Here is a 16,404-nt window from a genome sequence, read left to right as displayed (position 1 = left end):
AAGGTACTCACTACTCAAGAAGACATGTTATGCACTTTATTGGGCTGCTAAACACTTAAGGCAATATATGATGACACATATAACTTTCTTGATCTCCAAAATGGATTCGATCAAGTACATTTTTGGAAAGCCTGCTCTCACAGGAAGAGTTTCCCGTTGGCAGATGGCACTAACAGAATATGACATCCAACATGTAACGTAGAAAGCCATCAAGGGTAGTGTGTTGTCTGATTATCTGACCAATCAACCCATGGAGGATTATCAGCCCATGTGTTTCGACTTCCCTGATGAAGACATTATGCTTATTAGAGATTGCAACATTCCAGGCCCCGAGGAAGGACCCGAACCAGAATCACGATGGACGGTCGGGTTTGATGGTGCTTCCAATACCCAAGGAAATGGAATTGGGGCAATCATCACCTCTCCAACCGGTTTTTATCTGCCTTTCACTACAAGGTTGTACTTTGACTACAGTAACAATATGACGGAGTATGAAGCATGCATCTTCGGCATAGAGGCAACCATTGATTTAAGGATCAAGATCCTTGAAGTCTATGGATATTTAGCCTTGGTAATTAGTCAAATTAGGGGAGATTAGGAAGTTCGAGATCACAAGCTGATCCCGTACAAGGAGCATGTCTTGAAGCTAATCCCATACTTTGATGAGATTTAATTCCACCATATTCCTCGAGGGGAGAACCAACTGGAATATGCCTTGGCCACTATGGAATACATGTTTAAGGTTAATTGGAATAATGAAGCATCATCTATCCGCATTGACTACTTGGATGAACCAGCGTACTGTTTGGCAACCGAAGAAGAATTTGATGGTCAACCATGATTCTATTATATAAAGAGGTATCTAGAGAAGAAATAATATCTAGAGAATGCATCCATTACGGATAAGAAGTACCTCCAAAGGCTCTCAATTAAGTTTTTCTTAAATGGAGATGTACTTTACAAGAGGAATTGTGACTCGTTCTTGCTCAGGTGCATGGATAGATACGAAGCAGACTGAATCATAATTGAAATTCAAGAAGGCTCCTCTGGGACGCATGTCAGTGGGCATACTATGGTTAAAAAGATCTTGAGGGCAATCTATTATTGGATGGCAATGGAGGTTGGTTGCCACCATCATTTGTAAATATGTCATAAATGTCAGATCTACACCGATAAGATACATATGACACTATAAAAAAACACGTAAGGTTTTGTTATGGTGTTTAATTAAAACCACCATAATTTACGATTGATTATTGCGTAATGTGCGTAGTAAAATGGCGGTTTCAACCGCCATTATAGACTTAATTGTTTTTAATATCCATACTTTTAAATGTCATGTTTTCTCTCTCTTCCCTTATTCTACAGGAAAAAAAATGGGGTGTTTTTTTGGCTCTTCCTTTTTTTTAATATTCACATGTTCTTAGTTATTTATTAAATAATAAAAATTTAATTAATATTAAATAAAAAATATTAATCTTATTCATTATGAATTAAATAGAAAAATAAAACCTAAAGTTGTTTCATATCTTCGTCTCCAAAAACCCAACAACCTCTTCTTCATTCTTTCCACGGTTCATCTTCCTTCACACCATTTCGATTTCAATTTCAATTTTCCCTTTTTCCTTTTAAAATCATTCAAACTTAAACCCTAACAATGATTTGAAGTTCGAATCACACCTATTCAACATCAGTATCAATATCGAAACCTAACAATCAACCCTAGCGCTTGAACCCTCATTTTCATTTAGTTCGGTTGCAAATCTCTAATCATGGATCTGCAACTGTTCGTTCTATTGCTCTGTTTTGCTCCACTGTAATTCAGAGTTTTGCAATCGGTAGTTCTGTTGCTTAAAAATCTACAGTTTCTCTTTTCTATGCTAATATGGAAATTTCTAGAAAAAACATGTAAAGATTTAGATGAGTTAGGTTTTCTAATATCATACTTTGTGTAGATCAACTTTCATTAATTTTGTTTGATTTTACCATATGGTGGCTATTTTTGTTTTTAATTTATGGGAATTCTAAATATGTCTATTATAAATTTGAGTTTATAATTATATTGGATCATGTTCAACACAAACAAAACATTGGGATGAACACGTGTTCACTTTCAGTTAGATAACTAGAACACAAAAATGGAGAAACTATAATGGAATACCATAAAAAAGTTAACAACTGTAAAAATATGGGGTTAGTTTAGGCGTTATTGGTTTGATTATCACAATTTACCAATTAGATCAAATCAATATTGAAATAAGTTCGATACAACTCAGTATCTCAGTATTTCCTGGTACAATTTAGTATAGATCAATTATTGAAGGTTCACTAAGTTGTTGAGTCCATTCTTGAAAAAATGAAAAAGTTGCAATGTCTGTTACTAGAAAAGAAACTAGCAAAGTTTTAATCTCCATTAAGTTTTAAGCCTATCCATCTATAGTACTCTGTCAAACAAAATGTAAAGGAATAAAATAAATAACAATAGCTTAGGTAAGTTGTAGTCAAAATTCTTATGCTGTGTTTGAGTACAATAGAAAAAGATTGAAGTTCGTTTAAGAAGTGTTTTGAAGGGAGTCAATGACATTAGAACTACAAATAGTTGTGTCTCTATGTCTTTTATGCATATTAAAAAAAGGTTGCATCAAATGATGTTCTCTGATCGAGACTACGAGAGGACTCCCATTCTCAATCTCATTTCCAATGACATTATAGTGACAATCCAGAGTTGGTCAGAAAAGGGGCTATTTAGTTATGAATATTCAGTGCAAAGATCGAATTAAACTATGATTTTATGTTGTATGCAATTTGACAAACATGAAGTATGACGTGTTTCACACAACCATCAACACGAATAGTAACCGTGTTTCACACAACCACCAACATGAATAGTAACCGAGCTTACTTGGTAATAGTTACTCGTCAACTTCCTTACATGAAATGCAATATACATGTTTTCTTAGTTTATGTTCTAAGTTTTGTTTATTGATATTCAAATTTCAAATAATTAATTATTTTTTAGGAGTTTTATATAAGACATAATTATGACACACCAATTAGTTTGGAACCCGGGCGACAATGCGTAATTCAATGTTTAAAAGCTTCTATGGGGAGAAGGACCTCTGAGGCATATGTTTATTGAATAATTTTTTAAAGATTTAACCTTTGTTTATTGAGTGTTTAAGATTTATTAGTTGCTAATTATGTGATTACATGGTGTTCAACTAGAGTTATGCACAAAAGACGAGAAGAGACTTCTAGATGAAGTGATGAGAACCTTCAGAGAAATATTATGGATATAAAATGCTCAATTTCACTAATTTCTAATGTTGACGGGTGCAAGGATTACTTGTCAATGGAAGTGTATCCACTAATAACTTAGGTAAATTGCGGTTAAAATTCTTGTACTCTATTTGAATACAACAGAAAAGTTATAATATTCTTGTGGTTATAATTCATTTAAATATTTTCACTATCATTTAAATATATAAGGTATCAATTTGTTTTTTAATTGAACTTAGAAAGTTCAAATTAATAATAATAATAATAATAATAATAATAATAATAATCATAATCTCCTTTTTACTGAAATTTATAGGTTAGTAGTGCAAGAAGAAATTGTGGTTAAATTGATGGAATACAAATTCTCATTGATTTGAAACTTGTAATTAAGAAAGCATATATATCCTTTGATGGTTCATGGTTCATGGATGGTAAGCTAGTATCCATTTCCCTTTTAAATTTTTCATTTTGATTTTGTAATTCTTCTGCTAAATTGGATACTGTATTTAGTTGAATATTAATCTCTGGTTATTCAACGCACATTTTTCCATGTCATTGATCAAAATGGAAACAAGCTAATCGACGAGAACATTTTAAAATATACAGAATAGGTGAGAGAATAACTAACAATAAGACATTATTAATACCTTAAGAAGTGGAATTCTTGTTAATGTTGTTAATGTCAATCTTAGTTTTTGATTGAATGTTGCAACGGTCGCTTGTGAGTGCTCACAATGTAAGGACTAATTGCTCGACCGGTCTCACTACGCTTAAATTAACGGGAATCGATAGATTTTGTCTTCTATCGGAGGTTTTTACGGAACTTGTTGATCTTCAATATGATGTTGTTGAAGCTAAGGTTTGGACTCACAATGAATGCATTGTTTCTTTATTCTATGTTAAAGAATGTGATTCTGGAACCACTATTGATGATTCTCAAAAGATTAAAAAGATTGAAGTTAGTTTAAAATTTATTTTGAAGGAAGACAATGACATTAGAACTATAAAAAATTGTCTCAACTTCACTCACACATAGTGAAAGAAGGTTGCATCAAATGATGTTCGCTGATCGAGACTACGAGAGGACTCCCATTCTCAAGCTCATTTCAAGCGACACTGTAGTGATGGTCTAGAATTGAGCAAAAAAGGGGTTATTTAGCTGTGAATGTTCAGTACAAAGATTGAATCAAACTATTATTTGATGTCGTATGCAATTTGATAGACATTGAGTATGTCGTGTTTCACACAACCATCAATATGAATAGTAACTGAGTTTACTTGGTAATAGTTACTCGTCAAATTCCTTACATGAAATGAAGTAGTATACATGTTTTCTTAGTTTATGTGTATTGTTATTCAAATTTCAAATCATTGATTATTTTAGGAGTTTTATATAAGACAATGATGGTACACCAATTAGTTTAGAACCTAAGCGAAAATGCCTAATTCAATGTCTAAAAGCTTCTGTAGAGATAAGGGCATTTGAGGTATATGTTTGTCGAATCATTTTTTTACGATTTTAACCTTTCTCCACTATAGAAAACATTATTACAAATGTCTTTTTATGTAACATATGTGATTAGAAACCAAGTTGATCCAAAAATCATAGCATGTAAGGCAAAAAATTGGGTTAAGCAGGTTAGAAGTGAATGAGTTGCCATTGATATATCATGAGAAGGCAAAAAGAAAGGATCAATCAGGTGGAATTGGTGGTTTAGTGTTGTGGTCTATTGGGAGCCTTGTGAGAAAAATATGTATAGTTTAGGATTAATTAAATCATGATCTTAAACAAATGCTTGTATATGGTAATATTATTTGCTTAAGATTAGGTTTTTGTATATAAAAAGTTAAGAATGATAGGAAATTGGTGATATTTAGTAGTTGTTCTAGTTGTCCTCGAGAAGGCTCAGATGAAGACATCCTTTGAGTCCGAGATTCGACGCATCCTAAGGAAGTATGCTGCCATAGTCAGATCATCTGATGCAGCTGCTAGGGATCCTTAGGATGATAGTTTATTTTCTCTTATATTTGTGTTTTAGTTTCTGAAATTATACTTAGTGTAATCCTTCCAATTTTATGAATAAAAAGAGATTTTATGGACAATTGAATTGTTATTATTAATTATTGTTATATTTTCAAATAGGACTTCACATGTTCCTTGAAACTAAAATAAAAAACGTTGCATTTCATGCATCATTTGCATAACAGGTTTCTTCCTCCAGGTGTCTTATCAGTTCTTCTTCATGTATCAGCCAAGCTGACTCATCCTTACAACACCCGAGCTAATCGTTTGAAAAGAATGGAGAAGCCCGAGCAAGAGAATAGAGAACTGAAAGACGAGATTGCCAGACTCACAACCCTGGTGGAGTCTGTTATAGATGCTCAGAACCAGTCGACTCCGCCTCCTGCAACTCCCCCTCTTCAGAGGACTGTGATTTCAAAGTTTGCTTCGCCATCTATAACTGGTGCTACTGCCAGCCAGTCTGTTCCTGCTATGCCAACTAGGTTCCCTTGGGGAATGCCACCTAATTTTGTGCCTAAAGGGCATGTGCCCACTTTTGTTTCTCTGTCGACATCTAGCCCAGTCATGTTTGTGCCTCCTCCTATTATTCACAGTCTTCCTCGTGTCGAGGATACTATCTACCATTCTGAGCCGTCTGAAGGTCCAGCTGTCTATGAGAAGATGGATGAAATGAAGGATCAGTTTCTTGAAATGAGGAAGGAATTGAAGTCTCTGAGAGGAAAATATATGTTTGGAAAGAATGTTGTTGAACTCTATTTGGTTCCCAACGTCAAGATTCCGTTGAAGTTCAAGGTCCCAGACTTTGAAAAATACAAAGGGAATACCTTCCCGTTGAGCCATCTTGTTATGTAAGCCAAGAAGATGTCTACTCAAACTGATAATGATCAACTTCTTATTCACTACTTCCAGGATAGTCTGACTGGAGCTGCCCTTAGATGGTACATGGGTCTGGACAGTGGTAGCATCCATACTTTCAATGACTTGGGTGAGGCCTTTGTCAAACAGTACAAGTATAATGTAGATATGGCGCTAGATAGAGATCAGTTGAGGTCTATGTCTCAGAAGGATCAAGAGACATTCAAAGAATATGCTCAAAGATGGAGGGAGTTGGCTGCTCAGATCAATCCACCTTTGGAGGAAAAGGAGATGACTAAGATTTTCCTGAAGATGTTGAGTTCATTTTATTATGAAGCCATGATTTCTAGTTCTCCTAATGATTTCACCGAAATGGTGAACATGGGGATGTGACTATAAGAAGGAGTCTTTGAAGGAAGTTTGTCTAAAGATGAAGTGTTAGCTAGCAAGAAGTATGGTGGGAGTTTCTCCAAGAATAAGGAGAGAGAAACTAATGCAGTATCAGTGGGGAGGCAGAGGAGGCCTCATGTGAGGAAGAATGTTAGACCATGACAGCAACAACATCAAGTATCATTAGTAATTCCAATTTTCACCAATAATTCAACCAATCAATCAGTACCAATTCAACAACATCAGCAAGAACAACCACAACAAAGAGCCAACTGCAACAACAACAATCATCAGCAAAATTTTGAGAGGAAGAAGGTCTCTTTTGACCCTATTCCTATGACGTACGCAGAGTTATATCCGTCTTTGGTACTCAAGAATCTTATCCAGCCAAGGAATCCTCCACAGATCCCTGAGCCACTACCATGGTGGTTCAAGCCTTATCTTCATTGTGCTTTTCACGTGGGAGCCCCTGGTCACGATATAAAGAATTTATATCCGCTGAAGTATGAATTTTAGAAGCTTGTGAAGAGTGGTATGGTGTCCTTTGAGGACAAAGCGCCAAATGTAAAAGCCAATCTGTTGCCTACTTATGGTAACACTTCTGTCAACATGGTGAACGGTTGTTCAGGGAACTTCAGAGTTTTTGATGTACGACGTATCCGTAGGTCTCTGGTGGAGATGCATAGAACTCTGTGTTTGATTAGTGATTGTGAACACGACCATGATGGTTGTGTCATTTGCAGTGTGAACCCTCGTGGGTGCATAATTGTCAAAAGGGACATTCAAAAGTTGATGGATGAGAATGTTATTCAGATTCAACAGCCAAGGGATATGGGACATGATGTGAATGTCATTGTGCCGGTATTCAAGACCCCTGAGCGGGTAGTCATTCGATTTGATAGCAGCAACATCAGCAATGTCAATAGATCGATATCGTCATTGGTAATATGGTTAGTGGACCTCGTTCCCTACTCATCTGATAAAGCTGTACCATATAAGTATAATGCCACTATGATAAAGAATGGTCAAGAGGTTTCTCTTTCAGTTGCGAACTCAATGGTAAATATTGTGGATATTGCAAAGGTGACCCGTAGTGGTCGTGTGTTTAGTTCAGTATTTCCGAAAGTTGTGGAAGATGTGTTAGTGGGTAAGAAGGCAGAGATTCTTGCAGTTGATCCGGTTAGTGCTCCAATGTGTCAGTAATAAAATTGAAGACTAACGATGATGATGAGGTGTTACGACTAATAAAAATAAGTGAATTTAACATTGTGGAGCAGCTGCTCTAAACACCGTCAAAGATTTATGTGTTGTCTTTATTGATGAATTCTGAGGCACATAGAGAAGCATTGCAGAAAGTGTTGGAACATGCTTATGTTGAACACGATGTTACTATTGATCAATTTGACCAAATTGTTGCCAACATCACTTCTTGTAACAATCTGAGTTTTTGTGATGAAGAGCCTCATGAGGAAGGCAGGAATCACAATTTGGCATTACATATTTTGATGAATTGCTAGAAGGACGCTTTGTCCAACGTGTTGGTTGATACATGATCTGTTGGTGTAAGCCCTAGAGGCTAATACTTTTGGTACTTGTATCGAATTATTTATTAATAATAAAAGGCTTTTTCTTTATTATGTTTGTCTAATAAAGTCCCTAGAATAGATAGTCCGTTTAATGTATCAAGTGTGACTTAATCATGAGATTACATTAAACATAAGGACACTATTCTTAAAGTATCCATAGTCGAGCTTTGTTGTGAATTTGGATAACATTAAAGCATTAAGACTATTATGTATATAGACTGATGATCACATCTCATGGATCATGGATAAGGAGTTATCAAGTCTTAAACATAGGTATCAATATTAAGAGTAATATTTATACTGGATTGACCCGCTATGAGAATACTATATAGAATGTTATGCAAAGTGTCATAAGTTATTCTCAAGGTGATAATGGTGTATACTACCCTTCGACCTGAAACCACTATGGACCCTAGATGTAGAGTCGAGTGCCTTATTGCTGATCAAACATTGTCCGTAACTGGATGACCATAAAGATAGTTGATCGGTACTCCACGAAGCATGCTAAGGGACATGAGTGACCTAGATGGAATTGGCCCATCCTGCATAACAGGATAAATGTCTATGGGCCCAATATTGAACTGGACAAGGATGAAACGGTCTATGTCTTGTGTTCAATATAGACATAAGGGCAAAAGGGTAATTGTACATATAAGTATTATCACAAAAGGATTTGTCATATCACATGACATTTTCGTGTCTTGGGTAGCAGTGATGTGTTGCTAGATACCGCTCACTGTTTATTATGTTAAATACGCGATTTAATATAATTGCCAATACCGCGAAAACCTACAGGGTCACACACAAATGGACGGATTGATGAGAGATAAAGTAACTAAGGAATACCGTAATGTACGGTGTACTTAAGTAGAATACAAAATATGGTAAGGTACCACGCGCTTAAGTGATTTTGGCATATTATAAGATATGGGCTGTAACACCCCGATAAAATATGATAATTATTTAATTTAAATTAATAGTATATTTATTAATTTAATTAAATAATTGGATTATTATTGTATTATTATTATTGGAATAATAAAGTTGGGTTATATATAAAGGTCCCATTTGGTAAAAAGGGTTTTTTTTCACGTGAAAAGGGAGAAGCGACAGAAAAGTGGAGAAAGGAGAAAAGAGAAGAAACTGAGAAAGGGAGAAGAAGAGGCTAGGGCTCAAGAGGAGGATTCACGATTGTTGAAGGTCAAAGAATCAATTGCCGGATTAACTCAGGTAAAGGGGGTTTATCGTCGTTTAATGGGTATTATGGGTTAACATGTAATGGGTAGTAATAAGCCATTGAATTGACCCTAATTGGGATGATGAATGTTGCAAATTGTGATGAATAAGTTATGTTAAAACTGTAATTGAATCTATATGTGGGTGAGTCGTAAATTTCTGGACGTGTAGCTTTTTACGGAATTGAAATCGGAGGTCCGGAAGTCCTCCGACGGCGAAAAATGCGGGGGATTCTGCATTCTGTTCGTGTTAGCGCAGGAACAGCTTTCTGTCTTGCGTTAACCGGTTAACCCAGGGTGTTAACCGGTTAACACTGTTATGAATTATGAGAAATTGCTGTCTGTCTTGCGTTAACCGGTTAACCCAGGGCGTTAACCGGTTAACACTGTTAAAGTTTGCCAGGAAGCGCGTTCTGTGTTGAGTTAACCGGTTAACCCAGGGCGTTATCCGGTTAACACTGTTGGAAAAGTGAAAATTTGATATTCAAATATTGTGTACATATTTGACGTTTAGCCTATATTGGTGTATGATATAGTAGGGATCATTTCCCGTTGTTTTGAGCAGTATAGGTATTAGTAGAGTGTGCTAATACTTTGATTTATTATTTGGCATGATATGAATATGATTCTGTGATAAATATGCTGATGATGTATGATGGTATGCATAATACTGTGAATGTATCTGTTATGTATGCAATTGTGAAATGGATTGTTTATGGCTTAGAGTGTGAGCATATGTCCATTGTCGATTGTTGTTGATGGTTGCATGCTAGGTGATTTAGCGTGTATAGTATGGCCTTTATGGTGGTAGCTAATTCCCATGGTGAGGAATTAGTGAGTGAGTTATTGTGGATTGTTGTGGGTGTTTGCATGCTAGGTGATTTAGCGTGCATAGCATAGCCCTTGGGGTGGTAGCTATGTCCCATGGTGAGGAATTAGTGAGTGAGTCACTAGGTCTCAAATGAGTGGGACTAGTGAGCTTGGTAGCCGTATCTGGGTTTGATCGGTGAGGTTGAACTATGTGTTCACGAATAGTTGGTACCGCATGCATGGAGTCTCATTGCATAATATATGTATGGCGTATAATACGAATGGATGTATTCCAATATTATACGTGTGTTTTGTGTTGGGTTGAGTATGATTATGATTTTGAGTTGACGTTGCCGTTGTTGAATGTGTGATCTGATTTGGGTGATGAAATGTGTTAAATTACTTAGCATTACATGATATTTTAAAATGCTTATTATATCGATTGAGGAACTCACCCTTACAACTATGTTTCAGGTAACGAGCAGTGATTGAGTAGAAGCTAGTGCTTGGAGTCTAGTGTAGTTCCTTAGTGGGTCATGCTCTGGTCTATGTAACATCAGGACGGGATGTTTTACTTTGTTTTCATTTTGGGTTGTTGAACAACTTTACATGTAATGTGTTACATGGTTTGCATGATTGATTTGATTTCTATCCGCTGCGAATTGTGCAATGTTTTATTTTGATTAATAAATGAGCATGACAAGTTATTATGGTGAATGGTGTGAAGTGTCAAGTGTGACACCCTTAAATTGCATATCTACTCTGATTTATATTTTGTTGAATTAATTAATTATTGGGGGTATTTTAGAAGGATGTTACATTAGTGGTATCAGAGCATAGTCGGTCGAGTCGAGTCGTAATTATTCTGTTTCCCTGTACGTGATAGGTGTTGTGTAACCCTATCAGTACTTATTGTTTTAGCTTGTTGGGTTTTCAGAATAGAGATGGCTGGAAGAGGTAGAGACGATGCTGCGATTGCTGAGGCTCTGGGTATGCTAGCTGGAGTACTTGGAGAGAATCCGAATGTTGTGGGATTGGGAGCTGCTCGTCAACTGAGTGAGTTCTAGAAGAACAATCCTCCAATGTTCAAAGGAGCATACGATCCAGATGGTGCTCAGAAGTGGTTGAAGGAGATCGAGAGGATCTTCCGAGTGACTGAGTGTGCCGATAACCAGAAGGTTAGGTTCGGTACGCATATGCTGTCTGAGGAAGCAGATGATTGGTGGGTTGCTGCCCGCACTGAGTTGGAAGCTGCTGGGGGTGCTGAGATCACTTGGGCGGTGTTCAGAGAGAGATTCCTGAGGAAGTACTTTCCGGAGGATGTCAGAGGAAAGAAAGAGATAGAGTTCTTAGAATTGAAGTAGGGCAATCGGTCTGTTACTGAGTATGCTGCTAAGTTCACAGAGCTGTCGAAGTATTACACTCCCTATGATGAGGCTACTGGGGAATTTTCAAAATGTGTGAAGTTTGAGAACGGGTTGCGTCCCGAGATCAAGCGAGCTATTGGGTATCAGCGGATCAGAGTGTTTTCTGACTTGGTTGACTGTTGCAGGATTTTTGAACAGGATACCAAGGCCAGAACGGAGAGCTATCAGCAGAGGGTTGATAGGAAAGGCAAGAATCAGAATGATCGTGGGAAACCGTATGCAGCTGGCAAAGGTTTCCAGAGACAGAGTGGGATGAAGAGACCTAGTGGGGGAGACTCCAGTGCCCCTGCTAAGTGTTACAGATGTGGTCAGGCTGGACATCGTATCCATGAGTGTACCAGTGCTGAGAAGAAGTGTTTCAAGTGTGGAAAAGGTGGTCACTTGGCTGCAGAGTGCCGATTGAAGACTATGACTTGTTTCAACTGTGGAGAGGTGGGCCATATCAGTCCACAGTGTCCTAAGCTGAAGAAAGAGAACCAGTCGGGAGGCAAGGTCTTTGCTTTATCGGGTTCTGAGACTTTTGCAGATGATCGTTTGATCCGAGGTACGTGTTATATTAATGGCTTTCCTCTTGTAGCTATTATTGACACAGGTGCGACTCATTCCTTTATATCTTTGGATTGTGCTGTGAAACTTAAATTAGAGATATCTGAGATGCATGGGAGTATGGTGATTGATACTCCTGCGAAGGGTTCAGTGACTACTACTTCAGTTTGTTTAGATTGTCCTTTGAGTATTTTTGGTTGAGACTTTGGGATGGACCTCGTGTGTCTTCCACTAGTGCAGATTGATGTTATCCTGGGTATGAACTGGTTGGTGTTTAACCGAGTTTATACCAACTGTTTTGATAAGACTGTAATCTTTCCCGAGGTTGAGGAAGGAAAGAGTTTGTTTCTATCAGCAAGGCAGGTGAATGAGGCGGTAGCAGATGGGGCAGAGTTGTTTATGCTGTTAGCGACTTTGGAGGCTAAAGATAAACTGGTGATTTGCAATCTAGCCGTGGTGTGTGATTTTCCTGATGTGTTTCCTGAAGAAGTGAATGAATTACCGCCAGAGCGTGACGTTGAGTTCTCGATTGATTTGGTACCGGGTACTAGGCCGATATCGATGGCTCCGTACCGTATGTCTGCTGTTGAGTTAACTGAATTGAAAAGTCAGTTGGAAGATCTGTTGGATAAGAAATTTATTCGTCCGAGTGTGTCACCGTGGGGTGCACCAGTGTTATTGGTTAAGAAGAAAGAAGGTACTATGAGGTTGTGTGTGGACTATAGGCAACTGAATAAAGTGACGATCAAGAATCGGTATCCTTTGCCGAGGATTGATGATTTGATGGATTAGTTGGTTGGTGCGAGTGTGTTCAGCAAAATAGATTTGAGATCGGGGTATCATCAGATATGTGTGAAAACTGAGGATATTCAGAAGACTACTTTCAGAACAAGGTATGGACATTATGAGTGATCTGTAATGCCTTTTGGTGTGACTAATGCGCCTGGGGTATTTATGGAGTATATGAATAGGATTTTCCATCCGTACCTAGACAAGTTTGTTGTGGTGTTTATTGACGATATTTTGGTGTATTCGAAATCTGAAGAAGAGCATGCTGAACATTTGAGAGTGGTTTTAGGAGTTCTACGAGAAAAGAAGTTATTTGCGAAACTGTCCAAGTGTGAATTTTGGTTAGAAGAGGTTAGTTTTCTTGGTCATGTGATTTCCAGAGGTGGTGTTGTTGTTGATCCTTCTAAGATAGAAGCGGTATCTAAGTGGGAAGCTCCGAAGTCAGTTTTTGAGATAAGGAGTTTTCTTGGACTTGCAGGTTATTATAGGAAATTCATTGAGGGATTTTCTAAGTTGGCGTTACCGTTGACGATGTTGACTAGAAAGGGGCAAGCGTTTGTTTGGGACTCAAAGTGTGAAGAAGGTTTCCAAGAGTTAAAGAGAAGGTTAACTACTGCTCCTATTCTGATATTACCGAGTCCATCGGAACCATTTGAGGTTTACTGTGATGCTTCATTGTTGGGTTTGGGTGGTGTTTTGATGCAGAATAAGCAGGTTGTAGCTTATGCTTCGAGACAACTGAAGGTTCATGAGAGGAACTATCCGACACACGATTTAGAGTTGGCAGCTGTGGTATTTGTTCTGAAGTTATGAAGGCATTACTTGTACGGGTCAAGATTTGAGGTTTTCAGTGACCATAAAAGTTTAAAGTATTTGTTTGATCAGAAAGAGCTGAATATGAGACAGAGGAGATGGTTAGAGTTTCTGAAGATTATGACTTTGGTTTGAATTACCATCCGGGTAAAGCAAACGTAGTGGCTGATGCATTGAGTCGGAAATCATTGCATGTGTCTATGTTAATGATTAAGGAATTGGATTTAATTGAGCAGTTTAGAGACTTGAGTTTGGTGTGTGAGAGTACTCACAATAGTGTTAAATTGGGAATGTTGAAGTTAACGAGTGGTATTCTGGATGAGATTAGAGAAGGTCAGAAATCCGATGTGCTTTTGGTTGATAAGTTGACTCTAGTGAATCAAGGTCAAGGTGGTGAATTCAGAGTTGATGAGAATGGTGTTTTGAAATTTGGTAATCGGGTGTGTATTCCGGATGTTACCGAACTTAAGAAGAGTATTCTTGAGGAAGGACATCGTAGTGGCCTGAGTATTCATCCTGGGGCTACGAAGATGTATCATGATTTGAAAAAGTTATTTTGGTGGCCGGGAATGAAAAGAGAAATTGCGAGTTTTGTTTATTCTTGTTTGACTTGTCAGAAGTCAAAGATTGAGCATCAGAAGCCGTTTGGGCTAATGCAACCATTGGCTATTCCAGAGTGGAAGTGGGATAGTATCAGTATGGATTTTGTTTCTGGTTTACCGAGGACAATTAAGAATTTTGAAGCTATTTGGGTGATTGTTGATAGATTGACAAAATCGGCTCATTTCATTCTGATCAGAATGGATTATCCGTTAGAGAGATTAGCTGAGTTGTATATTGAGAAAATTGTAAGTTTGCATGGTATTCCGTCGAGTATTGTTTCGGACAGAGATCCTAGATTTACATCGAAGTTCTGGGAAGGTTTGCAGAGGGCTTTGGGAACTAAGCTGAGATTGAGTTCTGCATATCATCCGCAGACTGATGGTCAGACTAAGAGGACGATTCAGTCACTGGAGGATCTTTTGAGGGCTTGTGTTTTGGAAAAGGGAGGTGCTTGGGATTGTTATTTACCTTTGATTGAGTTTACCTACAACAATAGTTTTCATTCGAGCATTGGTATGGCACCGTTTGAAGCTTTGTATGGTAGGAGATGTAGGACACCTTTATGTTGGTATGAGTCCGGTGAGAGTGCTGTGGTTGGACCGGAGATTGTTCAACAAACTACGGAAAAGATTAAGATGATTCAGGAGAAGATGAGGATTGCTCAGAGTCGTCAGAAGAGTTATCACGACAAGAGGAGGAAGTCACTTGAGTTTCAGGAAGGAGATCATGTGTTTCTCCGTGTTACTCCGATAACTGGGGTTGGTCGAGCTTTGAAGTCGAAGAAGTTGACACCTCGATTTATTGGTCCTTATCAGATTTTGGAGAGGATAGGGGAGGTAGCCTATCGTATCGCTTTACCGCCGTCGCTTGCGAATTTGCATGAGGTTTTTCATGTGTCTCAGTTGAGGAGGTACATTCCTGATCCGTCGCATGTGGTCAAAGTAGATGATGTACAGGTGAGAGATAACCTGATTGTTGAAACATCACCTATGAGGATCGAGGATCGAGAGTTGAAGCAGTTGCGGGGTAAAGAGATTGCTTTGGTAAAGGTAGCTTGGGGAGGACCAGCAGGTGGCAATGTGACTTGGGAACTTGAGAGTCAGATGAAGGAGTCTTATCCTGAGTTATTCGCTTGAGGTATGTTTTCGAGGACGAAAACTCTTTTAGTGGGGGAGAGTTGTAACACCCCGATAAAATATGATAATTATTTAATTTAAATTAATAGTATATTTATTAATTTAATTAAATAATTGGATTATTATTGGATTATTATTATTGGAATAATAAAGTTGGGTTATATATAAAGGTCCCATTTGGTAAAAAGGGTTTTTTTTCACGTGAAAAGGGAGAAGCGACAGAAAAGTGGAGAAAGGAGAAAAGAGAAGAAACTGAGAAAGGGAGAAGAAGAGGCTAGGGCTCAAGAGGAGGATTCACGATTGTTGAAGGTCAAAGAATCAATTGCCGGATTAACTCAGGTAAAGGGGGTTTATCGTCGTTTAATGGGTATTATGGGTTAACATGTAATGGGTAGTAATAAGCCATTGAATTGACCCTAATTGGGATGATGAATGTTGCAAATTGTGATGAATAAGTTATGTTAAAACTGTAATTGAATCTATATGTGGGTGAGTCATAAATTTCTGGACGTGTAGCTTTTTACGGAATTGAAATCGGAGGTCCGGAAGTCCTCCGACGGCGAAAAATGCGGGGGATTCTGCATTCTGTTCGTGTTAGCGCAGGAACAACTTTCTGTCTTGCGTTAACCGGTTAACCCAGGGTGTTAACCGGTTAACACTGTTATGAATTATGAGAAATTGCTGTCTGTCTTGCGTTAACCGGTTAACCCAGGGCGTTAACCAGTTAACACTGTTAAAGTTTGCCAGGAAGCGCGTTCTGTGTTGCGTTAACCGGTTAACCCAGGGCGTTAACCGGTTAACACTGTTGGAAAAGTGAAAATTTGATATTCAAATATTGTGTACATATTTGACGTTTAGCCTATATTGGTGTATGATATAGTAGGGATCATTTCCCGTTGTTTTGAGCAGTAT

At 37.9% G+C, this 16,404-nt stretch overlaps 1 pseudogene; it reads left to right on the top strand.

Moving 5' to 3' along the window:
• Positions 1–250: 250 nt before the first annotated feature.
• Positions 251–5,061, top strand: LOC127103969 (ACT domain-containing protein ACR8-like; annotated as a pseudogene).
• Positions 5,062–16,404: the final 11,343 nt, after the last annotated feature.

This window comes from Lathyrus oleraceus, chromosome 7, assembly GCF_024323335.1.
Source record: "Lathyrus oleraceus cultivar Zhongwan6 chromosome 7, CAAS_Psat_ZW6_1.0, whole genome shotgun sequence".
NCBI lineage: Eukaryota > Viridiplantae > Streptophyta > Magnoliopsida > Fabales > Fabaceae > Lathyrus > Lathyrus oleraceus.
The sequence above is the reverse complement of the archived record's forward strand: the minus strand, read 5'-3'. Positions and strand labels throughout refer to the sequence as shown.